The sequence below is a fragment of the Ambystoma mexicanum genome, chromosome 7p (genome assembly GCF_040938575.1).
Source record: "Ambystoma mexicanum isolate Mex_15411 chromosome 7p, UKY_AmexF1_1, whole genome shotgun sequence".
Lineage (NCBI taxonomy): Eukaryota > Metazoa > Chordata > Amphibia > Caudata > Ambystomatidae > Ambystoma > Ambystoma mexicanum.
This window is the reverse complement of record NC_090939.1, coordinates 940494319-940520043: the sequence shown is the minus strand read 5'-3', so window position 1 is coordinate 940520043 and position 25725 is coordinate 940494319. Positions and strand designations below refer to the sequence as shown.

At 45.8% G+C, this 25725-nt stretch overlaps 1 protein-coding gene across 2 annotated transcripts in view; it reads left to right on the top strand.

Moving 5' to 3' along the window:
• The first annotated feature begins 1255 nt into the window (after window positions 1-1255).
• Window positions 1256-25725, top strand: part of TFG (trafficking from ER to golgi regulator) — a 281045-nt gene continuing 256575 nt past the window's right edge. The window contains exon 1 of one of the 2 annotated variants that reach the window (XM_069637270.1): window positions 1256-1307. The gene's annotated coding sequence lies outside the window, so the exon portion shown is untranslated. Of the gene's footprint in view, window positions 1308-1688; window positions 1813-25725 lie in introns of those variants that run through there. The other variant, XM_069637269.1, reaches the window with a different exon arrangement.

Below are 25725 nucleotides of genomic sequence, written 5' to 3'. Positions count from 1 at the left end.
AGGCGCCAGGACTAAGTCCAGGAAGCCCTTAGGCAATCCTTTGGGGCCTTAAAGGGCCCTATAGGTGCCAGTACCTGGGGCAGGCTGGTCTGCTCCCGATGTCTTGGGGCAAGCACAGTGACAGAGTCCCCTATAACTTTGCTCTCCACCCCCCGCACGAAACCTCGCCCAATTTGGGGAAAAAAATCAGCGCTGGCCATATACTTTTTTTGCAGTTTGCTGAGGATTTTCCAGGGGAGCAAAGTTATAAGCCGCCAAAAAGTGCTCTTTCTATGCGTTTAGCAACTTAACCATAACTACATGGCTGCTACTGCGGGCCGTGTAATACATAGCTCTCAACCATTTGTGTTTCAAAGGTGGGTGAAATCACCCGATTTTGTTTTTGGCGGGTGAAACGCCCATTGAAATGAATGGGCGTGCAGGAGGCTTGGCGGGTGAGTCCGCTCTTTACAAGGCAGGTGACACCCGGCAAAAGCGTGTGAGTTGAGAGTTATGGTAATATGCTTCTCCTAGTACAGTAAGCAGAGTACCCCTTAAGCAGCACATTTGTGCGTATTGCGCAAGCGTGGTAATCTAGGCCGGCCCAGAGTGTGGCGTGACCCCTGATTTGTTGCGGAACAGAGCTCAGCGTGGGTCACAGGGGGGGCCCCCAAATGTTGTGTAACGCCACTGCCAATTTCATAGATGCCAACCCTCCCGTTTTAGGCGGGATACTCCCGATTTTTCCATTAAAAATTGTGCTATTTTTTTTTTACTGTCTCCAGCCTAAAATAATTATAACCCCAATGCAATCCTAGTGGAAAATTAAATGCAATCCTAGGTGAAAATTAAATCCTCCCAATTTCTGTGGTGAAATCTCCCACTTGTGCTCCATAATATTGGCATGTCTGCACTGCATAACTCTCAACCATTTGTGTCCCAAAGACAGATGAAATCATCCGATTTTGTTTTTTGCAGGTGAGTCGCCGATTGGAATGAATGGGCGTGCAGGAGGCTTGGCGGGTGAGTCAGCCCTTTACAAGGCGGGTGACAACACCAAAAGCCTGTGAGTTGAGAGCTATGGCGCAGTATTGTAATGCTGCTAGAGTTCAGTAAAGGAGCATAATCCTTCGTCCGTGTCTTTAATAGAATTATTACTTTCTTAAACGTATGTGTTGAAAATCTGAATTAGATTTATTAAATATTCAAGCCGACCGCAAGACAAGCGGAAGCTTTCTGTGTCCAGGAGGAACTATTGCTCACCGGCCTGTTCGTTTCCGGGTTGGAAATAACATGGGACCTTCAGAAGGAGCATCGAAATTAAAGAAGTAAGACTATGTCAAATGTCTACTGGAGTCCTCCGAAATTACTCTCAAAAGAAAGCGGCGACCATTTCTAGACGAACGGGCTTCGTTTTCACGCAAAAAGTATTTCGTTTGTTTGATGTTTCATTTAATAGACTCTGGAATAAATTGTACCGAAACATTTCATTCTTTTGAGAAAATGTTCACAATTGCTTCCGTAGCCTAAGTTAGAGTTGGCTAAGGTGGTGGACATATTAAAAATAATATCCCGTAACTTATATGAAGAAGAGCCGTCGTTCATATTATAATAATTCTGTGCAACTAGGTGTGAAAAGTCGCGAACTGGAAAATGTGCCCCTTCTAATATGGCTACCGTCATTCAACGCTCTTTACGGTCGCGGATGAGGCGGGCCGTCTTTTATGTCTATGCCCTCGGTGGCCTCTGAGCTGTGCCACGTACCGGCCTGCTGTTCCCGTACAGTCATCTACCGGCAGCTATATCCGCTCGGGACCAGGCGTTCTGGCACAGGTAAAGAGAAGCTCTGTCGTAGAGACGTATAGCCCTCCACAGTAAACTGGGGATTAGAAAGGTTTGCGACGGCCGCGCCCCTCCCTTATTTGGCATTTCCTTAGAACCCCTCCCCCTAAAACATGTTGCAGTTGCTTCTTGACTATTGCTTGTCTATGTTCTTTTAATTTCCTAGACACTAGGAGCGCCAGGCATGCTTGCCAGCTGTGTGTGCGGTGCGTGGGTCACAATTCCTTACCGCGGCCCTCGCGCACCTCTTGACTGAACGTCTTCTCTAAGGCTTAGCTGCTTGAACTGCCCACTCCCATCGGCTCGCTGTCCTAGGAAATACTTATCATAGACCAGTGTCCTCCCTCTCCTATAACATCCTACCACTCTCTTAGGAGACTCAACCGGTTAAGAGAGTTTCCCCGTTTACCTCCCAGTGTCCTACTCGAACGCCCATTTACTTTCACCTCAGTTTTGATCTCAAAGATACAGCATAGTTCAGTCGGATAACGTCTTTTAGTGTGAATGGCGAAGCTGCTGTGCTGTCTTGCTCTGTTGGTTACACGGATAGTTGCCCTCCCATGCTGTTGTCTCCTCTGACCCACCTAAAATGCAGGCAATGTTTTAAAACCATACCGTCTCATTGAATTCTTGTCTGCTTCATTCCAGTGGCTTATTTACCAAGTTATTTAAATACAAGTTCAATACTCCTCTTTTCCACCCAAGACCAATCGGTTATACCTTCTGCAGTGGGGTAGATGATCTTCTTTAATGGGAGAACAGGTGGTAAGAGGGGGGGGGGGGGGGGCAGAACTCTTGTTTTTGTGTTCCTTAGCTAACATTCGACATGCAGCGAATCCTTTCCAGCCATCAGCAGGAAGGGATCCAATATGATTATCAGGTTAGTATCCTCATAACTCCTATCAACTTTTGATCACACCTCCAAAACCATCACGCATTGACAAGACTTAATGTAGTACTGTCACCCCACTAATGGTCACAATCAGTCCTAGAGATAAAGGTGTATTGGACACTTTTAAGCCCAAAAAATAAAAATGGGGAGTACAAATAAAACAAAAAATAGGAAACAAACACGTAGGACCTTAAGCCTCTTCACACAGCTACATGGATATGTTTGGACCAGTAGTGTATGTTGTACCTCAGGAACAAACTACTTTTATTACATCCTGATCAGATGAAGTAAACATGCATCTTTTAATATATGTGTGTATGAATAACTAGGTGCAATGGAGTAATTATTACAAAAATATTTGCGTATTACAGTTAAAACATTTTTGTGCACTTCTAAAATACTTCTATTGGGAATAGGACTTACAATTTTACTCTGTAAAAATCATTTTACTCCCAACTTTAAAACATAGGGAGTAAAATCCTTCCACTTCAAAATCTTATCTGGAGCACAGGTTTCAATTAAAGTTCTGCTGCCCAATAAATTATGCTCTCGTCCCTTCTTTTGATGTTCTTCTGGTAAAACACTGAAAACTATGCATTTATTCCAACTATCACTCACTCTTATGTTTTCAATTCCATATAGTTTGTGAGCTAAGACTGTTTTTGTCTCCCTGGCTTTTCCCACTTGCCCCCGTTTCCTTTTTCACCCCACAGACCATGGTATAGATGCCATCCTGGAGACGGGGAGAGGGTATCACAATTCACCTCTAAATTTCCATGGCGCAGTGCTTTAAGGCCTATATTGTAGTGAAATACGCATATATCTCACAGGAACACTGTCCAGGCTGCCTTTTTTGTATATTTGCTTGTTACAGGTGGCAGAGCCTGTTTCCAATTTTTGGTGTGATCAGATAATAGCTTAACAGTAGATTTGGAGGAATCGCCCGATGCCCCTTCATTGTTTCAAAACATCAGTTTTTCACTTTTGTTGTTGCATATTCTCATTTACTAATGCTTCACATAATAATGCATTAGCATGTGTGTAATGATGGGCATCTTTTTATATAACCACATCCAGAGTTACATATCCAGTCAAAATATACCAGGGTCTCATGTTCATATGACCAGGTACAGCCTTGCATGCTCACATTATGTGACCATAAATTGGGTAAACCTTGTGTATGGCCAAGTGCAGACTTGCATGCTATATGCCAGGTCACAACATTTGCACTCGCCAATGGCTCGTGATATTTGACTCTTGGTGAGTAAGAAATGGTGTGCTGTGTGTATGTATATAATTGATGTGACTTTTTGTGGCTGGCTAGTAGCTTGCAACTTGAAAACACAGGTAGCAGTTGTGGTACAAGGTTCTTCTCCTTACTCTGACCAGACCCACAAGTAGCAACAATATATGCTTTTCTCACAGAATATATATATATATATATAAAGTGGTGCATTCTGCAAACAGAACAGGAACCAGCGCAAATCAGTACAAGATTCCTTCTCATATTAGCCAGTGATGCGATAAGTTTTGTACTGGAAGGGGAGAACACGTAAAATGGCTTGTTTGCTGAACTATAACTTGCTCAGGAGTGCTTACTTCACGCTTTGCTGACTTTGCCATATCACAGGACTTTGCACATTGGTGGCTAATTCTGAATCACTTTAGGTGTTTCAAAACAGGGAGTAAGTGTAATCCAGGCTTGGACTTGTTTTTTTTTTTCTTCTTCTCTCACCCTAGAGAGGGAGCTGCAGCTCATTAACTGCTCTTGATTAGGAAGAAACACTTGTTGGGTGGTGTTCTTGGTACTTTTGCTCCAAGACTTGTTGGCTGTTTCGGGCTGGACTGCTCGGAGTGGTGGGATCAGACGGATCTGCAAATGGATGTTTTCTTTTGGTTTCTGGTACGGCACAGAGAGCTAAAAAGTCAACGAGGTACTCCACGGGGGATCCATCCCACATAACAAGCTATTTTTAGTTTTCGGCAGTGCAAGTGTTTTTCTAAGAATAGGTCCATCACAGACCGTAGCAATGCAAGTTTCCAACATGCAGAGCAGGTTGAACGCAAATGCAGAACATGCTATAAGTCTGTGGAATTCCTACCAAGGGAATAGGTACAGAACTGTTTGCACCAGTGAAATCTTTTCTTTCATGCTACAGTTGCGTGTAGTAGCAATAAACACTCATATCTTTATAAATATGCAGAAACGGAGCACATGTAGTGGCCAAGGCAGGCATAAGAGAAAAATATTCACCCATGTGACTTTCTCGGCACAGCAGCCTCTGATTTCCATGTTTAGCACAACATTGTTGAGACTGCGCTGTTGGCCTGACTCTTGAGGCGTCCTCACCTACATGGGACACCGCACACTTTGTGGGATATGGATCTAGTCTGGCCAATTATCTTACACATAGCCTTAAGCCAGTTGGGTACCCAGGAGAACAATGAATCCAATCGCAATGCTGATGAAATGACTTGCTCCTCTTTCGTCAGTCTCTTGTGCATTGTCCTTTATTTCCTTTACCGCCTCTGTGATTGATCCATTTGTAGCGTAATTGGCGGGAATTATCTTATGACACACCCCTCCCTCCGTTGCCATGATGAGATCGAGAACAAAACAGTTTTGGAGGCTCATTAACCGCAGAGCCCGTAGTTCTTCACGCACCGCATTGAGTCCCTTTTCAGTTGCATTTGCCAGTTGGAGCAGTTTGCAGCGGGTAATCTGCATCCATTTTGCATTGGCTGCAGCTTGCACCCCAGGTACCAGAAGAGAAAACTGATGCTGAACTGAACAGTTTCAAATGAGATGGAATATTCTCTAAGCCTTGGTGGACTACGCCGAGATATAGTTACTACTTGACCTGTTCTTCTTGTTACCTTATGTTGGTTTGGTTTTTCTGTTTTTTCCTTAACCGTGGACAACCCATTGAGAGGTATGAAGTCTGCCTGGGGCACCACTAATGTCGGGTTATTCCCTCCCAATCTGGTGCTAGTTGGGCGTATGCTCTTGCCCTGCACGCCCCCCATTCCCCAGTGTCAATTACAGCAGCAGTGCCCTTCTGCAACCATGTCAATCGCCATCCTGCAGCCGGTATTCATCCCTAGCATTATTGTTCCATTGGCTCTAAAACGAAGAGAACAGTGTGTCGGTGCCTTTTTGTTTTCTGGGTGTGTGTGTTGTCATTTATCCACGTTAAAACGTGTATATGACTGTTCCAAATCATCTAGCATTTATTTTCTTAACCACCCTTTCTGCTAAGCCCATCAAACCATCTGCACGGCACTGTGCCATCCCTCTTTCCCATTTCTATTGTGTAACCGAATCCCTGGATTTGCATCAAGGGCCTGGTGTGGCACCATGGCACATCATTCCATGTGGAGGTTTTACAATATATTCTTTTATGGACATTTTACACTTTTTTTTCCCTTTTGGGGGCCCCCCCCACCCCGTTACATATTCCAGAACCATGTGCTCATTTATCTCCTCCTGTGCCATGCTTTTCAGTTGTAGAGTTTTCCTCATACACCTCTTCCCACTAATCAACCCACATTACTTCTACCGTATGTCTCTGGAGCATACTCCTGTTTCTCCTCAAAGCCAGAGGCACCAGACACCCACCCTCTTCTGCTGTCCCCTCTTGTGGCAACAATTGCTTTTGCATTCCTGTGAGGTGTGGAATCGGTGAGCACATGTACCAGGCATCATTGGTTCTCCCCGTCCCAGTTCTTCATTTTCCCCCATATCGTATATTTTCTGAGGCCAGATTTACTCCCTCCCGACAGTGTTTTTAATAATTCCAGTGTGCTAGCAACACTTCTTAGTGTGTTTCCATCTCACCACCAGCTGATGGGCTCAATTTATCCTTATGTGCTATATACCAGAAGAAGACAGAAAACAAAGATGCAGAACAATATTCTTTTTACTTTTGCCCCACTCTTCTCATCAATCCCAGCCCCTCTTATTTTCCCTTGTCCATCTTCATTGGGGGGGGGGGGTTTCCTGTAACACCTTATTATAGCATAACATGTTAATGTAAATTGGGTTATACTTCCTGTCAAGTCACTCCTCGTCTTTCCAACATGATGCAGGTATCTCATCGAACTTCGGTGTGATGAGTCCATGCACAACGTTCTTTTATCTTCACTGCTGTGGGTGTTGAGAAGATTACTTCAAAAGGACAACAATACGGAGGCGCTTTCCACTTTGTTACTGTGTTTCGAATGAGGATCTTGTCCCCCGGATAGAGTGGCTGTGTTTGTGGGAATGCTTGTGTACTCTCTTCAGTGTTGGTTGGCGGGTTTGTAGACTGCTGGACCTGGCGGGAAATGTAGCAAAGCGCATTTGTCATCTCAGTCAGTTTTTTATTTCCTTTCCAAGGATTTCTGAGCTTGGTTTGGTGTCTGAAATTGAATGTGAAGGCAGAACAGGCGCATGCATTCTCCTTCCTGTTAAAATTTCATGCAGAGTTGGGTGGTGATCCGCAGAAGGTTTGTTACAGAGGGAAAAGAGTGCAACAGGTAGGCAGAAAAGCCAATTTTGACACACAGTATTTATTAGCTTAGCCAAGCGCTCTTTTAGTAAGCCATTTATCCTTTCCACAATTCTGCTTCTGGGGCCGGTAAATGGTGCAAAGTTTAATTCCTTGGAAGACGTGTTATGTCCTCAAAGAGATAATTGGCAAAGTGCTGACCATTATCTGATCTTATCTCTTCACATATGCCCCATCTTGGGAATACTTCTCTCACTTGAAACTTCTCCACAGGTTTGGCATCACTTTGCACAGGGTCCCGCCGCAAGCCAATGTGAAAATGGACAGACTGATACTATGTACCTGTAGAAGGCACATCTCTCTTGCATGTCTACATAGATGATATGCAAGTGCCGGAAGGACCCTTCCGTCCGTGGCTTTGTTCCCCTTAATGTTTTCAATGTGTGACCAGACAGAAACTGTTTGTGGGAAATTGTATGGTTTGCAAACTCATTTACTCGCTCATGCATGCTTGCATGACGTACCATCCCTCACTCAGCTCTGCTGCCATGCCCTGTTTGGATGCATGAGTGGGGAAATGCAGCTCTTCTCAAGCTACACTTAATTTGTTTTGGCGTTGCATGCTTCCCTGTGTTATTCTGCCAAATCAGGTCTGTTGGTGACAGTGAACACCCTATGTTAATCCATAGTTATTTTTCCTCTTTTGGCACTTCTTGTAATTCTATTTGTACTATGGGGATCATATTGAAACTTTCCTCCCTTTCTTCCTCTCCACTCTTCTTTGTTTTCACATCAGTGGCACCCTTTCCACGGGGTACCTCAGCACTCCCCCTTCCTCTGGTAAATATGCTGCTACTTTTGCCGCTCTGTCAGCCATTTTGTTCCCCATTGATGCCCTGTCTTGTTTTCCTGTATGGGTGTGGTATTTTAGTATTGCCACCACAACTGGAGCTTTTAATGCCTCAATTCCCTTAATAGTTATGCATGTTTTACAGGAGAACCATCACTTCTTTTAAATCCTCTCTTTTCCCACAGTGCCTTTCCGGAATGGATAGTTGATGTCACAGACAGAATCGGAAAAGATATTTGCTGCATGCACCCCCATCATTTTTAGTGCTCTGATCACCACCAATTCTGCTGCCTCTGCTGAATATTGTGATGGTAGCCGCTGCTGGGATGCTATTACATTTATGCAGCATACCACTGCCGCACCAGTATGTCTCCTTCCTGTCTCTGGGTCAATACTTGAGGATCTGTCAATATAGAGCATGTCTGCCCCTTCTATTTCTGCCTCTTTTACCCGTAGGTCTCCTTCATCCTGTCCATGCATATGAGTGTTCCACGTATAATACTATGGGATACCCCATGGTAATTGTTGATGCCTTCTCAATTGCTAATGCCACAGCCGCAAGCGATTGTTCACAAGGCAAGTGTCCTTGCCTAATTGGGACTAAGGTTCCACTGTAGTAAGCTAGTGGTTGATGTCCCTGCAGCTTCTTTTGTGTGAGGACAGCTGTTGTCACTGAGCCATCTGAATGAGAGAACAAATGGAATTTCTTGCTATACTTTAATGTTGCTAACACGGGTGCATGCACTGGTGCCTCTTTTAGTTCTGCAAAAACTCTCATTCATGTCTGATGTCCATTTTATGATCCTCTTCTCTTTCTGCACTTCCTTAAGGCCCTGCAGCAAGGGTTTAGTGAATGCGGCATAATGAAATACCCAAGATCTGCAGTGATTACATAAACCTAGAAATGTCTGCATTTCTTTCACCGTTTGTGGGCGAGCGGCTGAATTGAATGGTCTGTGTTCTTTCTGGGATTATTCTTCGACCCTTCAATAAAGATTTGTCCCAAGTATACTACCTCTTTGAGAAAATTGTAATTTTTCCGTATCCACCTTGTACCCTTTTTCTGCGAGTCATGACAAAATGTGTACTGGGTCTGTTCTACACTCTTCTTCTGTATCACTGCATATTAGCAGTTCATTGACATACTGAATCACTGTGCTTGATGTTTGCATGTTGCATAGATCCATTTGTATTATGCTATTAAAGATGCTGGGTGATTCACAGTACTCCTGGGCCAAACTAATATGTTGAAATCTGATTACGCAATATGTTAAGGCGGTCGGGTATCTTGAATCTGGTGCAAGGGTATAGAGAAAAAGGCGTTTTTGCAAGTCGGCGACTGTGAATTATTTACTATACAATATTGTAGTGGGGGTTTAGAATCGCGGAAATATCTGTTCCTACTACTTCAATTAGGGGACGCAAATCCTGAATGAAATGCCACGACCCTCCTTTTCATTTCTTTATTGGCTAGATTGCTGTGTTGCAGGTGGAGGTTGATGTCTGAATTATACCTTGCTGCCATAATGCATGCAGAGTGGAACATATCCCCTCATCTGCTTCTGTCAATGGGTTTTGTTTAGCCCGGGGCAGCAGGGCCCCTTGTTTTATTTTTACTGCCCCAATCCCTTTCAGTAACCCTACATCGTGAGGTCCCTTTGTCCATAACTTATCTGGCACCTTTTTGAGATCTCCCTCTTCGTTTATTCTTCTTCTTCACTAACTGTTTCAGAATGGGCACCAGTTTTTCCACTACCTGAACTGGCCATGGTATCGAACACCATCTCTCCTTCCTCCTTGTCATCGGCAAACAGCGGTTGATCCGACATTACTGTAATTGTGAAAGTGTGGTCAATGCACATCAGTGTTTGCCACTCCATGTTGTCATCTGTGGCACACAGAAACGCCATGTCCTTGCGTATTGCTACTTCTTCCAACTAAAACACTGTTGTTTTCCCCTTTTAAGTCATCCTTCTGACATTGTGGTCTGAATAGGAATTCTGAAGCTAGTCGGAACACCTGCCCCCTGTATTCCCAGGTCCTATCCTAGCAGAACTTCGACCCGGTATAGGAACATGCTGTGATAGGGCTGTGCTCGCAAGGTGCTCTGCGTGTTTGCTGCCAAGAGAAGAGCTGCTACCTGGGCATAGTAAATGCTGGGTGTGGAGCACACCACCCCTTTCTCTGTGAAGGATATAGTTGCATTCAATTTACTGAACAAATCTCTTCCCCAATATGCTGATGATGGATGTGCTTTTGGAGTATAGTAAGGGAGCTATGAGATGTTGGGTCCATATAGTTAATGGTAAATCTTGTTATTGGAACTGCAACCACCGCTCCAGAAAACCCTCTGTGTATCCATGACTTTATTAGAATCCCCCTCTCTAAAAAAGGATTTGGTCCTGTATCTATGAGAAATTAGAACTCTCTGGGTCCTATTTTTCACTGCCACCTCGGTTCCTGCTTGGACTGGACACGCTAAGACTTTCTGTGGGACCCCCTATTGCTGTTTGTTGTTCGGCGGAAAGGGATTCCCTCCTATCACACTGACTTCTGTGAAGTGGGGTATCATGTTTTGCCATTGCACCACTGTGGTGCCCCATGCTACTGTGGGTGGCTCGGTCACTGCTGGGACCATTGCTCCACTGCCAGTTGTTCATCCATGGGGCTGCACTCCCCTCTGCTGTGCCTGTATCTGAACTGGAGGACTTTGTATCTGCTGCCATTATAGTCCTTGCTGTTGCGCTACTTGGTTTGCCTGTGCCTGTTGCATAAACAGACAAGTGTGCTACGATTCGCATGTTCTGACATATGTAGCATGGTCCGAAGACCTGGTTCCTCGATACCCCCCTCTTCCTCGCTGTGAAAACCCTCCTCCTATAGGGAAGTATCCCCCATGCATGTAGTTCCCCCTGTGGTAGTATTCCCCATTGTGGCCCATTCTGTAGCTGCATGTACCCTCCTTGTTGCAGTGCTTGTCCTATGGGAAACCCGCCCTGCGGTGCCACGGCATCAGCGTCTGGCACTAACAGTGCTCCTTCCATAGTGTATTTAGCAAGCTTCTTATGTACTATTTGATTTCTGCCTTCACTGCATTCTCTGCTGCATGCCTCGCTTGACACTAGTGTAGTGTTGTGGCTTGTATTTCGGGCCAGCCTTTAGCTTCTATGAAGACGACCGGACAGAATAAAGAGTTCAGGATGTATGGATCGATCTAAGGATGCCTGTACTTCTATGGGCAATCGTTTCACTAGTATGTGATGGAACAATGGTATACATTTGTCCCAGGACCTTTTGTGTCTCTTGGGTCCATACATCCTGAACTCTTTATTCTGCCCGGTCGTCTTCTCCTTTCGTTTTATGAATTACTGTCTCCAGGTCATAGCTGTCATCCAAGAACTTCCCAGACATGTGCTCGACAATTGTTAAATGGAGCTCCATTATGAGCATTGGTGCTCAATTTCACTCCTTTGTAGTCTGCCTGTTCTCCTATGAAGGCAGCAAACATGCCTTTCATATCCTGTTTGGCCAGCGTCACCCCTGCTGTCTTTTTCTCTAGTGCCTGCATCCATTTACTGGCCCTGGCCATGACAGAAGGTAAACTACATATTAGCTTATCCCGGTCCATTGTTTGCCAGGGCACATAATGGGCTCCCCTTCGTCCCTTTTGTAGTAATAGAATTACTCGCGTATTTTGTCCTGCCCCATCTCCCCTGACAACTTGCGTTAAGCCAGTTTTTACCTTCCCCGTCCTCCTGCATAAGGAGGTGGACTAATCCCTACTGCAACTGTCTCTATCCTGTCGTCTCTGCTCTTTTATTCCTCTTCTCCTTAGTTTGTCGGGTGTCCATTCGTCACTGTCCCTGTCACTCCATTTGTCTCCCATTAACCCTTCATCTGACACTGTCTTCCTCGTCCTCATGGTCTTTTATTTTCGTTTCCTCTTCTCCGTCCTCCCCATCTAATTTGTATTTTTTCTTCCGAATACCCACCCCCCCGCCTTATTGCCCTTGTTCTTCCTCCTGCCCTCCTCTTCGATTACCCGTTCTGCTTCATTGAACAACGCATCCACTTGCTGGTGCGTGTTCTTTTCGATGTCTCCTAGATATTTTCTTTCGCCCCACGTATGCATCTCCTCTTTGGTCCTCCTTCTGTTTTTCCCTGTCTTGAAAACGCGTGTTTCTTCCTCGGGACCCGCCCTTATTAGCATAAATCACCCAATTCAGCCCAAAATACAGGTCCTATCGTGCCAAGCAGTGAACTCATGCTAGTGAAATGACACTGTCAATATAAATGTAGCATTTATTAGACAAAAAGCATAATATAACAGAACAGTACATTTAGCAGCAATGTGGTAGAAGAGTACAAAACTCATTAGAGGAATCACAAAACTTAGAGAAACTCAAAACTTGGAGAAACACAGTTTTACGCCCCTTGAGATGGGATCATTAATCAGCCCTGGAGACCCTTAAGCTAACTGCTGTCAGCCCCGCTCAGATGACAGCGCTGCAGGGTGCCGCAGAGCCTGTTCCGGGCACTCGCCCTTGCTTGAACCAAGACCGCGGATCGATCTCCAACCTGGGTCATGTGGGCATGCATTTTTGTAATCTTGTGCTGTCGGTCAACGTGACGCACAGTGCCAGAACATTCCCTGTGCAAAATATAGGTTTGCCCATGGAAAAACCCAGCTCAGTAAATTTCCAATGTGCTCCTTTCTCTGCCCCTCCCTACTTGGAGCCCCTCTGCAAAAACACAGGAATATCTCATCAGTGTGTGTGCAAGGCCGTACCAAGCCTTCTCAGGGAAAGAGGATTTGTTGTACGAAGCCATGCAGAGCTACAGTTGCAAAGACAGAATAGTATAAGAGAAGCCGAAATCAATTAACCCCATGTGAGCAAGCTCTACCAGGCCTGCTCTCATAGCTTAGTGTCCATACGCTTCAGAGATTATCTAAGCACTATATAGGTGCTAAAAGGCTCAAAACCCTCCAATAATGTCTCTATTAGCTACTGAACTGGGGCCTCCGCCCTGCCTGCCTATGCATAATGTGACCTACCACCCCTACTAGGCCTGCATATTCCTTGTAGCTCACTAATGCGTAATGGAGGCGCTACCAAACATTACTTTCAGCATTTAGCACATACTTTGAACAAACTAGTTTTCAGCTGCTAATGCAGTCATCTAAAGCCCTAATTGGCAAATTTGGCACTTTGTATTTCATGACATTCCCCCTCTGCTTTTCTGATCTCCCTTAAATGTTTCCCGCCGGGGGTTGGTGTACCCTGCGGCTGCTCGTGAAGTGGGCTATAACCCACAGGGCGGGGGTGGTGAGCTCAGTCCATCCCCTCCCACTGTCTTTTCTTCTTTCTTTAATGTGTCCTCTTCAGTCTCCTCATATAGTTTCCAGAGACCCAATATATTATGCCTGCTTTTTAGCTTGGAGCCTTTATATTTTAACGGGTGTGAGAACGTATTCTCTATTTTACTGTCAACCGTTCCTTCTCCTGGCCAGGCATGGAAACGCTGCCCTGCAGTTTCCTCTGCCCATTGGAAGTTGTATTTTAATATTTTATCGTGATACTGGGGCAATTTACAGCACATATGGTCTAAGAGGCTGGCCATATATGCCATTATTTCCTTTTCTTTTTTTATCCCCCCAAACTCTTCCCCCTCCTTTTATTCTCAAGCACACCCTTCAATGTTCACTTTGGCCCTCTTCACAGGCCGGACCATTCACTCGATGTTCGTATTTGACAGCCCTCTGCATGGGCTCACTGTTCCCTATGTTAGTGCAAGAGTGTCCATTGTCTACCCATGCAACACCAGCACACTCCTGCTGTTAATAATGCGAAAACCCTATTTTACACGAGATACCTCTGGGTGCTGATTCATCCACCACGAACCATCACCCTTCAGTGATGCCACCTACCACATGCATGTCCCTCTCTACAAGAAAAAATCAACACAACTAGTACCCCAATGATGTATACAATCACGCACCCCTCCTGCTCTACTGCAGGTGTGCCCACTCCCTGTTGGGTGGTAGGCTCTAATATCTGCACTACTACGGCCGATCGTCCTCCCTTCTCTCAGGGATGCGTCTTATACACCTCTATCCCTCCCCCTTCTGCTTGCATAGACCTATTGTGCAACGTCTTCCTGCATGGTTATACTGGCGTCCTGAATACTCTCAAGTTCCCTCTGCACTGAACCTCCAGCACAGGCTTGCACAGGCTTGCTCTTCCACTGAAACACGGACGGCTCCCGGGACCTGGCAGACATTCACGAACTCTGCATCTGCAGGTCCTCCTCAGTGATGCGCTTTGAATGCAGTCGCCTGTGCTGTGCCACCAGGGAATGTAGCCTGGATGCCCTCAGTAGTCTGGGGGAGGACCGAGACATATTGCTGGGGCCTCCAAAATGTAGTCAGGGGTCCGCTAATTAGTGCATAATAAAAACCACGTACTAAAAAAAAAAGAAAAAGAAAACGAGCACAAACCGGGCAAGAAGCCATGCTGTTTATTACAGCTGGGTGAGCACAAATCAAACGGAACAGTGGATTAGCTCTGATCGAGAAGATGACACTTGAATGGACTATGTAGTTATTTTATAACAAGAAATACAATAGTCGGGAGAAGTTGGAGGTTTCGTTTTTTCTATGCTTCCCAGGGATTTGATTGGTTTGCATCTCCTCCTCCTCAATAGTTACATGATTTAGTGAAAGCGTCATTCAAGCAAATGGTTCAATGGTTTCCCATCACCTCACTTCCCCATGTGGTACCACATTTTATTTACAACCCACCCTAGAACATCCTGTTATTAATGAAGCAACATTTGTGCTGACCGCTGTTACTTTAATACCCTGCTATTGCTCAGTACCATTGAGTACGGGACATAAGACAACCTGCAGCTGGTGCAAAAGGGGACATTCACATGATACCTGTTAGATAATGACCTTCGCAGACTCTGTAGTATATACTTTGGGGGCTAACCCCCTCGTCAGAGCTTAGGAACGTACCATCTGATTGGTCCTTCCAGGAACGCCACTCGGTCTAGTGTTCTTTCCTACTGCCGCCTGCATCGGCAAAGCCACCCTCCCTGCTACCATGAAGAGCAACTTGTTTGGCTGACCGCCCTGTACTTAAATCGCCCATTTCCGGTTGCCTTAATTCCCATATGACGAGTAAATTGAGCCTCCTTTCTGTGGTCACGTGTTTTAAATTGAAGTTCCCTAATCCTGCCCGCTCCGAGGGATTTCCCATTATGTGTATTTGTGATTGGGCTATTTTTGTTCCTCCCCGCCTTCAGCTAATCATAGAGCAATGTGTTGGACCACGTTTACATCCAATGTATCATTACCCCCTCCCATTCCCCGTGAAGTCCTTTATACAGTGTCTGTGGCTCAGAGTATCTGTTATTACCCATTGCCACCCCCACTGGGCATCTTCTTTACTCCCGCAGTTTGTAGGTGCATCCCCCTATCTGGTGCTGAATTAGCACCTTTAACACACTTTCTGCCTGACGTCTTTTCGAAGTGTATACATTGCTCTACTATGCCCCTCTAGATAGCCAGTTTAATTCTTCTTTAACTTCTTTTTTCAGATAGTTTGTTTTCAAGCTTAGAACCTGTTACGCTACTAGTCCACCGCAATCCTCTACCTTTTGTATCAACCAACTTTTAAATAATTTAATTTAATGCTAGTATTGCTGTATGAAACACAATGCTGTCTTTTCAAAACGGTTTAGTCATATTCCCAGCTACATAAATTAATGTTTTACCTGTTTTATAGAAGGCAAAATATTCACTATTTTGTTAAGTGTCCTAATTATCATGCAGTCTTGGGCATCCATATATTAGATAAGACACCTCCCTCATATTTCTACATTGTCTTCCCTAAGCTTATTGAATATTAGAATCCCGGAAGCGCTGGTGGAGGGGTTTGGTCAGGGGACCTCCTAGTTCACCTGGATGCTTGGAATGGATACTTTTCCCATAGTATTGCCCACATTGTGAGCCTCCAAAGAATCGGAAGGCTGCAATTTTCTCTGCCAGGTAATGGGTAAGTCAACCTGCGTCCCTTTCTCTCGCTCCACACCACAAATTACACCCTCTCACCCAACCTCTGCTCCACTTGCCTGCAGCTGCCTCATCAGCGCCTGGAACACCGTTCTGACACTTGACTGGCGCAGCAGTGGGACTGGCGCAGCAGTGGCCGCCATGGAAAGGGAGAAGGGACTATGTGCAGTTCCCTTCTCCATTGTCCATGGTGCCATCTTGTTTTGCAGGTTTATTTTTTTTTTGGTTGAGAAACGGACCGCCCCTCCGTGCAATTGGGCCCTTTTGTTTCCTCCACCTCACTCTACCTGTGGGGTCCCTCAGGGCTCTATCCTATTACCTTGGCTCTTCAACATCTACCCTGGCCCACCTGATCTACACCTTCTCGCCTCACTTTCTTTGCTATGCTGGCAACATTTTCAGACCTGGTGCACTGCTTCCGATCTCTGCCTTAATGCCAGCAAGACAGAGATCCTTCTCATTCGGACACCTGCTACCTGTCCCCCCACCCCCCACCCCACCACTCTCTGGCCACCCTCCTTGTGTTCCCTCCCCTCACCCTCTTGTGAGGCTATAAACCTTGGGATCATCTTCAACTACTCTCTCCTTTCCTCCGCATATCATAGACCTTGCCAAGAAGTCCAACTTTGAGCTCCCCCTCCTCAGGAGCATTCTTCCTTTCCTCACCTTCCCCCAGAAGCTAAATGTCTCTAGAGCTCTGGTTCTCTCCAGGCTGGACTACTGCAACAGCCTCTGCCTTAATCCGCCTCTTTCTTCCCTCCGCCCTCTTCAACTAATCCGTAACAGGGCTGAAAGACGTATCCTTGGGCTGAAGCTCAGGGACTGCATCTCTCCAGCACTAAAAGCTATCCACTGGCTCCTAGTGACCGCAAGCATCACAGTCAAGAACCTTTGCATTATCCACAAAGCTGTTTGGGGCCTGGGACCTCTCTACATCTAGCTTTCTCTCCCTAAATACCTCCCTGCTAGAGTTCTTCGTCCTCTAACTCTCTGCAGGTCAGACACTTCTTCAAGCAGAGAGTGGGACGTAGATGCCTTTCCTCGGCAGGAGCATCCCTCTGGAATGCGCTCCCTGCCCCTCTCAGACTTGAGCCGGATCTTCTTAAGTCTGCGAACTCCTCAATACTTTACTTTTCTCCTCCTTCCTTCTCCCCCTCCCGTGCTAATGGCCCTCTGCTGCTGCAACCATTGCCTGGTCCCTTATCAGTCTTCAGTGGCCAGGCCCTCCTTGACCACAAGCTCCCACACCCCCCGACCCCGCAAGCATCCCTAACCAGCACTTTCCCTTGTGCTCCCTTCCTGGACTAGTCTGAATCTGTTCATCACACTTTTTCCCTTTACCACTTCCCCTGCACTTGCCCTCTGTGGCTCCCCCAGCACTTGCTAAGCCCCCTGGGCCCCCCACTCCTGCACTTCGTCCACTTACGCCCAGCCCCTTCTTCCACCCTCTCCTGCACCTTTTGTCTCTGCACTTGCATGGTAAGGATGTCAAAAGGTCTAGTACGACCGTTACTGTTGGTATTTACCCTATGTTTACCCCCAGGCCCCCTCTTTTGTTTTGTGACGCCTGGAAACACTTGTGTATAGGCGCCATACAAATCACCAATAAATATATCCTGCATGGGCAGCAGATTCAATACACAACATTTTCAGAAAAGCAAGTAGCAAAATCTATAATTTTTATCTGTTTGCCTGTGTTTGGATGAAACACATAAGGACCTTTTGATAACGCTGTTGCTGTTCATAAACACACGACATGAGTAGATTCCTTTTCTAGAGCTTTGGTTGTCTATGGGTATATTTCCACTGGTGTTGAGGTCCCTCAAATTTCAACTTCTTTTATAGACAAAACTGGAGGATGTGGAACTAAGGTCTTAGTTCTAGACTCCTATGTATTTTCCAATTCTTGTTAATGCTTCTCTTAATGGTGGTACATTGTCAAGAGTATTGGGTTCTGGAACCTTTGCTTTTTGTTTCTCTTGTAGTAACTCTGTTCTGGTCTTAGAGGGCACCTTATCAAGTGCATATGGAAGTTCTTCTGGGTAACCTCTGTCTCTGAATTTAATACATAATCTTTTAAATTATTCTTTTCATATGTCAGGGTCACTCACTGACTGTTAATAACTGGCCATATGGTAAATCTTTCAAGGGGTTAGATGGGTGGAAACTGAGCATTGTTGCCATCGGTCTCTTGTGTGTATATATAGTGTGGTTGAAATGGTCCTGTTTTACAAGAGAATCTGTACATCCAAAAAGTGTAGGTTGGGGGTACCGACCTCTGCTGTGAATTGGATGCGTGTTAATGGCGTTGATAAAGTTTAAGGCATCTCGAGGCCTGTGCCAAATGACAAAAATGCAGACTATGATCTGCACCCCAGTCTTGAGATATTTGTGCCAGACCGGGTGATTAATGATGTCTCAAACCTGTGCATTAAACAGTTGGCGTAGGCCTGAGACCTGCTATTTACCATGGCTGTTCCAGATGTTGGGCGGAAATAATATTTGTACACATTCTGTGAATAAAACACAGCAGAGTCATAAGGAATTCTTTAGAAGCTCCTAGAGTGTCAGCATGCTGAAGGAACCATTCAACAGGGGAATACTGGTGTATAGGCTTGCAACATCAATGGTTAAAAAAATATTGGCTGTAGCAATTTTAAAAAGTTTTGCCCTTTACATAGGGTGGCATGTTTTGCACTAGTGGTTGCAGTAAATAATCTATATATGTTCCAAGGGGCTGCAAAATGCCACCTGTGGCCGCAACAAAAGGTCTCCCTGATGGATTGTATAGGCTTTTGTGAATTTTAGAAAGTAAGTAGAAGCTGGCCACTCAGGGTGTTTTCACTGTCAAAATAGGCTTTAGTTTTTACTGAAATACGCACCTTATCTAATGCTGTATTGAGAATCTGCTAAATGTCCTCACTGAGTGGTAGGGTCATTGTCAAGAAGGGAATCAATTTCAGTGCTCTTTAGTTGAAGAGTACGTTCGTTTTCATAGTTGGTAGTGCTCACAATCGCGAGTGTCCCTCCTTTTGTCAGCTGGCCATATGGTGATGGTAGGGTCAGTCTATAATGAATTGATCTGTGATAGTTCTCTCCTCTTTGGGTTAGAAAATGTGGGTTTGCCAATACATAATCGTTCAAATCGGCAAAGACAATGTTCTGAAAAATGTCGATGATGGGGACATTATTGGGGGTGTAAATGTGCTTCTGGGTTTAAACTCTCTATACAGATATTCCTCAACATTAAATTCTGTGTCTGGGGGATGTTCGGAAAAGATTTTCCTGACCAACTGGAATAGGTCAATTTTAATGTTGAATATATTGCAAGGCATAAAATGAGCGGTGTTGCATAGCAATTTGCTGTGCAATTCAGTAGGTTTGCTAATCAAATGGACACTTCTGTAGCAAAGTTAGCTATTTAAGTTGCCCTCTTCAATGAAAGCACATCTCGCCCTGCATTCCTTTTACCCTCGGTGCTCTCTTCACCCTCTTTTCTCTGTTCACTTCAAGTGCTAATGGAGAGAAGTGCAGCAGTCTCCTCCACTCTTGAGTGCCAAAGGAATTTGTGGAGTGCTAGGCAGTAATGTCTTTTTCAAATAATTGCAATCCAGAAGTAATTAGGGTGATACTTTTATTAAGCTTTCTATATCCTGTCTGGCAAAAAGATGTATGTGTCAATTTTATATTTTTTAAAATATAGTCGTGCAATTCCATTCCTAAAATGTAAGTTGTTACATAATGCATAATTACCGTATAGATACTGTGAAACACTGCATCATCTCCATGCTTTACAGGAATGTTTAGGTTAGCGTATATAAATTTAATTGTGTTAACGGTATTTCATTTTGTTGGGAAAGATGCATCATATTGACAAGTGAACACTTTTGAAAATGTACATGATCAAATGCTTTTGATGACAAACCCTGTTCTGTAACCTGCAGGTTGCATACATCTTGCAACTGGTGCTCATCCCGTGAGCAAACCCATACTCCTTGACATCCTATATTATCACTTGGTTGCTTTATAACGGGTATCCTGAAAGTGAGATGACCACAAACTACAATATTCCATCTAGTTTGCCCAGTTCTCTGCCTGCTAAGCAATCCACTCCGCTTAGGCTCTTTCTTGCCTCTTACATAATGAATACACAATGCGAACTAGATGCCTATGCAAAGTAGTGATCAGTACTTCCATCCAGTCTGCACATCTACAGATCTACTGCAATACCAAACACTGTAGTTGGCCTCCACAGCTCTCGTTTTGCTTTACGCTTATGATTATATTACATATTACCACCTGAGGGCGACAACTGGCCAAACTGTTTTCAGAGCCTTTTTTATCATATCTATTTGTGTCCATCATGCAGCTAACCTTTGACATTTTATTGACTCATCTATGGCTCGCAAAGTCTTTTTGCCCACTCGCATAGTCTAGTAGATTTTTTTCACTGTGCATGGCTGGCCTCTTGGGGGGGGGGGGGGGGTGGGAGGGTAGCAGTCTGCCAAACATAAAGTGGGTTTGTAGTAACATGCACCATTTTACAGAAATCACATTTTCTGTAAAAGCAGCTCAAAATCGTATACTAATATACTACAAATACACAACCAATAAGTTACTGAACAAGTTCAGCTCCTCTGAAGTGGGAGCCAAATGGCATTTCAGATACTTTAAAAAGGGGTAAAAAGACAAGTTTAGAAGAATCAACAGCACAAATACTTTCATAGACAACCAGCAATTCAGTTCGGAGGCTTGGGCCAAAGTCAATGGTTCAGAGTCTTTGTATAGGATAGCACAGTTCTGTTGGTAAATGGTTAAGTCTTTGCCACAAGGTTTAGAAGAATTTGGTCAGGCAAAAAGTTAGACAAATGTTTAGGGAAGGACAAGCCTTCAAAGTTGGGAAAGTTTCACAAACTTTCACCGTGGCCGAAAAGATTTCCGGACACCGTTTGCACAGTACCTTTAAAGTGAAGAAGAGCTGTAGGCGAGGCAGTTGTTCCTGACAGTTCGAGCAGATCTCTGTTCCTGAGCTTCAGTCGTGGGGACAAGAAGGACGACGTCGGGAGGTTCCTGCACTGCCCAAGGATGAGGCCACAAGCTTGGAAAAATGTAGGTTTAAGGTGTGAGTGCCTTAAAGTCCACCAGCTGGTTTCCTTCCCCCTGGCTATCCGGTTTTCTCACAGCACTCTGATGAAAATTCGACCAGATGGGGATGGTGTCCAGGTGGTTTGCGAGTTGGTTGTTCCCGCCAAACTCAAGATAAGAAGTTAACCTTGAAGGGCTTCTCTGTCGATGGAGTTTCAGGCAATTCGGACCTGCAGCAGGGCTTCACCGATCGTCCAGGAGTTGCAGCAGTCCTTTACCTTGAGCTCATCTCTGGTTCTTTCGTTCCAGTGGTCGACTTTGCTTTCCAAGTCCGACACCTGCTTTTTAACAGTTTCCCCCATTCATTCCAGCCTGGCTATCACTCGCACAGCAGGGTGGCTGTCCTTGCCGGACAGCCAGCCGGCCAATCACGCCAGAGTGCGTTCAGCTCTCATAGGAAACTAAGTACAGGGAGTTTCGGGCACCTCCCTTGCATCTTGTCCACCTCAGACACTCAGGTGCCAGAGGAGGGATTCAGCACTGAAGCCCACCAAAGGCCACCGAACAAAGGGACCAAACATGGTTTGGTGCGCAGAGACAAACGCAAGAAGGGCCTTTCCTAAAAGAAATGGCGAAAAAAGTTGACCGGAGTCTGTTTTTACAGATGGGTCTTGGCCCCATATTGAAAAACATGGCTGACCCGATTTTTAGCTATCGTTGTTCGCGGTCGGGAAAAATCGTGGTAGTTTGTTCTAAACCACTGCCACCAGCCATTTAAAGTAGGAAAGGGTAACATTTGACTGTTAGATGAGTGTTTCGACTCGGGGATGCTAGGCACATCAAAATACATGGAAGAGTGGGGGAAAAAAAGGCTCACGCTCTTCCCAGTTTAAAAATAAAATCCTAGAAATCCAGCAAAGTTGCTGGGGGTCTCAAAAGGTAAGGGAAATGAGCACATTCTTGAGAATTCTCCCTAACTGACCCATCATACAGAGTATTCAGTGTTTCTCTTCCCTCTCTTGTGCCCGTCAATCTCCTGTCTATCCTGCCCTTTGTAGCGTGCTTAGGGCTATTCTGTTTCTCCCCGTCCCCCATAAGAATCTTCGCATCAGCTTTTCTATCCGCCTGAAGAATCCCCAGGGTATGGCATAGTAACGAAGTGGTACAGCAGGCGCAGGAGTGCTATCATTTTTAACAATGCTGCTCTAGCCGGCACTTCAAGGGGCAATTTCTCCCAGAACCTCATGGAGCTCTCCACCCCCTCAAGGGCCCCTCTGCGTATTGTCTTAGTGTGCTGAGACTGGGTCATGCCTCACGTTTATTCCTAAGTATCTAAAGGTTTTCACTGTCCATTCCAGCCCCAAGTTTGCCAATTATTCCCTGTCTAAACCTCTTAGCCTCCCAGCGGAAACAGACTGGATTTGTCTCTATTTATTCGAATACCTGGGTGTCTAGCGAACTGGTCAATTATGTTCAGTAAGTGCGGTAAATTAACCTCATGTTGGCTGACCTATAGTAGCATATCATCTGCGTACAGGGACACTGTGTGCACCACCCCATCTACCTCTATTCCGGCTGCTGCGTATTCTGTTCTTGGGAGGGCCGCCAGCGTCTACAAGGCCAGGATGTATTACATTGCCGACAGCGGACAGCCCTGCTTGGGCCTTTCTGTACCTCGGATGCCCCAGAGATCTGCTTTCCTGTTCGCACTCTCGCCCTGGGTGCCGTGTACATCAGCCTCACTCACTTCATGAAGACTTCGCCCACCCCAAGTCTCTCTAGGGTTCCCAGTAGCCAGTCCCACCTCAGAGTCAAAGGCCTTAACTGCATCTAGTGAGGCAAGATATATAGTAAATCCATCAATGGACTTTCCATCGAATTCATTTGCATCGGATGCATGTTTTTACTGGGTTAATTTTTTGGGGGGGTTGAAAGGGTAAACAGGGGGTAGGGTAGGAGTGACGTCCCCCCATTAAAAAAAAAAAAAAAAGAAAAAGTTGCATTTGATGCACATTTTTTTGCTGTGAAAACCGTGAGGCTACTGCATAGTCTCCTCCTAGGTGGTATCACGTGGTGTAGCCTTCTGAGGTTCCGTGCTGTGCCCCGGATGTACCCAGTTTGGTCTGTGTGTATCAGTTCGCCCATCACTCTGGCGCTAAGATTTTACTATCCTGATTCATCATGGAGATTGGCCTATAGGATCTGCCGTCCTGTGGCGGCTTCCCTGGTTTAAGTATGGGCACTATTATGGACTCTGAGGCTGCTGGGCAGTGCTCATTCCTTGTATGCGCCTATGTAGACTTAAAGGAGATTTGGCGCTAGTACCTCCACATATGCCTTGTAAAACTCCCTGGAGAGACCTTCCGGCCCCAGGGTCCTGCCGGTCGGGAGTCCAGTTATCGTGTCCCTTATTTCCTCCAGCGTGAGCGGCTTGTCCAGCGCTGCCGCCTGTTCGCTCTCCAGCTGTGGCAGATCTATTTGGCTCAGGGCTTCCGTGCTATCTATATCATTACCTCTATCATCCCTAGAGTACAGGGTTTTGTAGAATTTTGAAAATATATCTCCCCTTGTGTCCTGACTACCTTCCCATCTTCGTCTATAATGCTAATCATCATGTCTCTGGGTGCCTCCCGTCTGCATAGCCAGGCGAGCAGTCTTTCAGGCTTATCCCCTTCTGGATGTAATTTCTGGGTATACTTCACGCAGTTTAGCGCCCCCAGCCTTTCCCTCTCTGCTATGCATTTCTGTTGTAATTCCATCACTCTTGCCTCCCCCTCCTTCCATTCCTCTAGCATTCGTTCCTCCCTTGCTATATCACTTTTGGTACTTTCCAGGGATCTCTGTATGTCTGCCCTCAAGCCACCCGTTTTTCCTATCTCTTCCCCCTCTTATAACAACCATAAAGGCTTACCATAGTGTGCCTGTTTTCGCAACACTACCCGTGTTCGTCTCGAAATACTCTTCTATTTTTGTCCCCAAAGTGATTCTTCAAGAAGGGCTTTGGCTCTTAATCTCTAGGTGGGTATCCATGCTCTTGTTGGCATCACCTGCCAGCTTGCAATTAGCGGGGCATGGTCCGACAGCATCCTGGCCTTGTATTCTGTGTCTCCAAATTCACCCAGGGTCTCTGCTCCCGTGAAGATGTAGTCTGTTCGGGTATACGTCCCATGTGGGGCAGAGTAATGAGAGTATCCCCGCTCCTCTCCATCCCCTCCCTCAAGACATCTATCAGCTGATGGTGTTCCAGCAGGGCACCAAGTATCAAGGCCGGGGGCGCTGGCTTCCTGTGTTTCTCATCTGACCTGTCCAGTTTGGGGTTTAGTGTGCAATTTGAAATATCCCCACACCCACGTTGCTGCCCTGTATATGGGCAGTTTTGGATATAGCAAACTAAATAACTTGGTCGCGGTTCGGGGCATGAGTATTAACGAGGCATCCTTTCCTGTTTTATAGCATACCATGCAACACCACCACCACCACCCGTTCCCGCCCTCATCCTGTTCCAATTCCAGCAATTGGAAGGGGACTGAGGGTGCTATCCACACCATGAACCCTCTAGCGTATACTAAAAACGTTGAACCATACAGTTTCCCTCCCCATTTCCTGGCTTTCACAGCCTGCTTCTCCGCTGTGAGGTGCGTTTCCTGAAGCATCACTATTTGTATCCCCTTCCTTTTCAAGCATGCGTTTACCCTCAGTCTTTTATATACTTGTTCAGTCCCCTGACATGCCAGGTGACAACTCCCAGGCCATTAACTTCCATCCAGGATGATATCACAGGGCTGCTCCTTTCCCACTGCCCTATGCCTTGGTTCACTCTCACCTCTCTCCCCACTGGCCAACTTGTCATTGATGAGGGCCCTGCTCCTCTCCATATTTGTCTTGCACCCAGGAGGGAGACAACTGTTGCTCTCCCCATATTGCGTCTTGGTGTCTTCTCATCGTCCATACCTCTTTTGCATCTTTTAGCAGCGCACATGTCACAGTCTAGTTCACTGGTAACCCATGCAAACCCCATTTGTCGACCATTTAACCTGGTCTTCTGCCCTCCCCCAACTCCATAAAACTGCTTCTAACCATAACCTTTTACAAACTGTGGATAACTTGTCTAGCCGTGCAACGCATGCTCTGGCGCAGCCACTTTTCCTGCCACCCCTTCGCCTTCCTTCCCCTGGGTGGCATGTAGCAGCTCCATGCTTCCCACCGGCATCTGATTTCCGAGGTGTGGGGAGTTCGACATCCACCCATGGCAGCCGCCGTCGGGACTCTGGGGTCTCGGCCCGGTAGTTCTAACGTGAGGCTCCCGCCTCTGATGTGTCAGTTCTCGGCATTTGTTTGTCCTTCGTTCTCTCAGGTAGTGCCAGGGTCGTAGTCACTATGCTGCAGCAGTTGCACGTCAGGGTTATTCCTGCCTGGCAATTGTGGGAGTCCATCCAGGAATTTGCCTCTTGCGTAGAAGTGCGATCTACCATTATGCAGAACTTTTAGCTTGGCCGGGTATATTAGTATG